This window comes from Macadamia integrifolia, chromosome 2 (assembly GCF_013358625.1).
Source record: "Macadamia integrifolia cultivar HAES 741 chromosome 2, SCU_Mint_v3, whole genome shotgun sequence".
NCBI lineage: Eukaryota > Viridiplantae > Streptophyta > Magnoliopsida > Proteales > Proteaceae > Macadamia > Macadamia integrifolia.
Window position 1 is genome coordinate 4,412,356 of NC_056558.1, and position 4,147 is coordinate 4,416,502.

At 39.4% G+C, this 4,147-nt stretch overlaps 1 pseudogene; it reads right to left on the minus strand.

The window, feature by feature from the left end:
- Positions 1-2,909, minus strand: part of LOC122071986 — a 4,067-nt pseudogene extending 1,158 nt beyond the window's left edge.
- Between the last annotated feature and the right edge of the window lie 1,238 nt (positions 2,910-4,147).

The following is a 4,147-nucleotide window of genomic DNA, read 5'->3' on the forward strand; positions in this document are numbered from 1 at the left end:
TTTTGTGGGGGGAGTTAAGATTACTAAAATATCAGTTTCAATATCACAAAAGGGGAATTTTAAAACTTTTAATTCAATTGATCAAGTCTATTTCCTAGATTCCCATGGTAATGTTGAATATGTGAAAGAGCTGTAATCAAATGGCATACCATTTGACACCCTTGGAAGCGACGAACAAGTGATCAAACACTTCAAAGATTGGACAACTGAAAGAGCTGGAATCCATACACATTTTGAATTCTTGAAGTCACGGGTAAAACAAAACTTACATTTAAGTATGCAAGAACAGGACCAAACCTCCAAACAGTTACAGAAGCAGAAGAAAGACGACTTCATGGATCTGATGGACATTTTTGTCAATGAATAGTTTAGATTTATTAACAAAATCATTCACAAGTGTATGTTTAGTCTTGATTCTATTAGAAATAGACATCTAGCCTTGACTTGGGATCTTCTTCTTGTTTTTCCTCGTCCATATTGTTAGTGTCCCCCATTGGTTGATTGTAATTTTTCTCACTCCTGGCTTTTTTTTATCCTTCATAATGGTTGTTTTGTCCCCTCCTCCCTTGTTTTTCTTTGTTGTGGCCTTCGCCTTTAGATAGCCGTTGATGCTTTTGTTTTGTTGTCCCTTTTTTTTTTTCAACATATTTTCATTCATCCAAAAAAAAAATCATTAACAGAAAAATAGATATAATAGTAATGATTTACATGGAATTCTGCTTCCTAGATTGAATTTTTTTGTAGCAATAGCAACATATAACCCAAAATGCTTCATTTGGATGCTTGTTCATTAAACTAGGGACTCCATGAATACTCCCTTCTGACACTCAGTTCTTGCCGGAAGAGAGCTCCCTTTGCCTGACAACACACGCAGCATGGCTTTCCTATGTAGTATTAGAATACAAAGTGTAAGCCCAAGTTTTCAAGGCACTATGTTAATGGGAAGGATAGTCTCATCACAGAAAATTGATAACAAGATCAGATAAGAACATTTAATTCAAACTGAAAATTGTTACATTGACAATGCTGTAGAAACAAAATTTTAGATGCCAAATGGAAATCTTCCATTCTAGTCTCTATCTTGTATCAAGTTACCAATCATGTTTACTGTTAAGTTTGTCTCGAATTCTTGACCCGTTTTGAAGATTGACCCGATCCGACATATTTTGGTGGCGACCCGAATGGGAAATTTTCTGAGATCTGTGATGGAAGCAGAGGGCTTGGGCCGATTCGACCGCGACCCGATGGGTCGAATCGCTATTTGGAGTATATATATATAATGTACTGTTGCTTGTTGAGAGTCATTGTATCCTAGGGTTTTCACGAAGCTAGGGTTTCAGGGCGAGTTCTTCCTCGCCGCTGCTAAGGTGTAATTCTTCTTCTGCATAGTGAATCATCTTCTTCTTCGCCCGAGGACGTAGCACACCACCCTGGTGTGTGAACCTCGTTAAATCGCTGTGTCGTACGGATCTATTGTCTTTCTTTATTCGTGTTTCTTGGTGTTTGATCTAACATTTACCAAAGGAACTGTGTTCTTAGTCATAATCTCTATCCTACTAGCATTGGAGGCATGAGAGAATAGAGAAAGCCCAAAGCATATAAGCTCAGGAAGAAACAATCTAGACGACAAGAATCCATGCCAGTAATGCGGATCTAAATAAAAAAATGCATCATAGAACCTCCTTGTGGTTTGTAAATCAAGCTTGCGTAAAACCTCCATACCAAAGCAGAAGAATTCCCTCTGCCTTCTCCTCTCTATGGGCCATAAATCTTTCCAAATTTCCTTAGTTCATCTCCTAAAAGTCCTCTGTCAGAGCTAAGGTTCTGAACAATCGAGTCTGCAACTAGTGGAGCAGCCGCAAGAGTTCTTGCCAACATATAACCAGTTGAGGGATGAACGATACCAGCACTTCCACCTATTCCTACAACCCGCTGAGGGAACACAGGAAGGGTTCCACCCATTGGAATGACACATCTCTCATCTTCTTCAATGCTTTTCACTTTTATACCTAAGCCTCTCAACCTAGCCACCAACCTTTCCTGCATCTCTTCCATTGGTACTCCAGGTCGAGCAACAGTAGAAAACTCATCTAGAACAATCCGCTTGGATGAGAATGGCATTGCAAACAGAATGTGGGTATCCTACTATTCTTTTCTCTCAGTTCTTTCTTGTTGCTTAGATGTGAATCTCTACAATCTAACAAAACTATCTTATCAAAATCAAAGGGGTGCTCTTCCACCTCTGCTAAGATCCCATAACCCACTTGGAACCCAGGATTATAGGGCTTGCTTGGACTGTGACACCATCGTTTGAAACCAAAATAGATTTGGATTCCTCATGAATAACTTTAATAACCTTGGCTTTGTTAAATTGGACACTATTTGATATGCACTTCTGCACCATTTTCGATTTCAGGAGCTTCTTGTTAACTCTTCCGTGAGGTCTATCCAGAAATTTGTGTCTGGTCATCGAGGAACACAGAGGCAGTAGACCAGGTTGTGTCGAGGCAATCAAGAAGGTCAATGGCTTCAAACTCGTCGACCCACACACTGTAATTGTTTGGCCAGATCAATTTTGGAGATGGGTCAATTAAACAAACGGAGAGGCCTGCCTCAGACACCTGGTGTCCAACAGAATGTCCTGCCGGACCGCCCCCAACAACTGCGAGGTCCAGAACCTTTGATGGGTCACAGGGGAAGCTCGAACTCAAGATTCTCTCTCTTGGTTTCCGGGACAAGCTTGAAGATGGCATTACTGCGGACCCTAAGACAACCACTAATACTTCATAACATCCGATGAGGCCTCTTAGAAACAAATCGTAACTGGTGTTGACACTTTGAAGAGCATATAAGATTGTGCTCGTCTAAAAACCCATGAAGTGGGTTTAGCAATTCAAGCTTATTATTGTGTGTTCTTAACAGAATAGCCATGCAACTTTGAAATCCCCATGTCTCATATATCCATCGATCATCACATTATACAAAACTACAATTCCCTCTTGCTTCTTCTTTTCCATTATTTAGTTGCTAAAATCGTTACCACCAAAATCGTCGTGATTAAAAGTCGAGTCTTTCAATGAATCATCACATTCAGTTCTCTTTGTGAACAATACGAAAGCCTCCTTCATGAGCCCACCAACCACATTCAACCTCACAAGATTACCGACAATAAACTCGTCGAATTCTATTCCAGGCTTTATTACCTGACCTGTATTTGCATTCCTTCTTCGACTCTGTCCAACTCAGCGCATGCTTTCGACAAGGAAGGGAAGGTAAAGCGATTGGGTTCAACGAATTCATCACGAAGCATTCTACAGAAAATGATCAAAGCCCCTAATGGGTGGTCACTATCGGAAAAGGCTCTGATGATGGTGTTCCAAGAAAAAAAAAATTGGGCTCTTCCATCTTGTCGAAAACAAGACGAGCATATTGGATATCTCCATGATACCATAATGCGCAAAACCGAAGGATTTCGGCAGCCACAAAAGGATCGTGAATTCGACCAGTCTTGATCTTGACGGCATGAAGTTGTTTCATATCCCTCATTGGTACAATTTCAGCTTAAAATGAATAGAAAAAAAATAGCTAAATTACAACCCTGCACATCAGCAAAATCAGCCAACTCATGCATGTGCTATGAACTGTTTACCTAGAAGAGCTGGGAAAGATTGAAGGGTCGATCTCGTTGGTCAGTCAGGTTGTCTTGAGATTTATAATTATTCCCAATCATCTTCTCCATCTGTTGAGTAGTCTCCTTTGTGTAAGTCCATGTGTAATATTGCCTTAATTGCAATAAATTTCTCTGTAATATAAAATCTAGATTTGATTATCAAGCCAAAGAAAATCCCAGTAATATCTACATTGATATTCTGAACATGGTGAAACTTGCATCAAATGTTCATTGCTTGATAGTACATATCAATAAAGACTCTAGCTAGCAATCACTGCAGTCTCTGATATCTTGTGAAACAATTCAAAATGGGTTTCATCCATTTCAGTTCCTCAAATTGTTTTACACAAAACAGATGACATTTTTACAAACAACAGTAACTGAACCACTATCCCGGACTTGATCAATAATTGTGTACATGAAGGTAGTTACAAAAACTGGCTCTGAATCACAACAAAGCAAAAAAAAAAAAAAAAA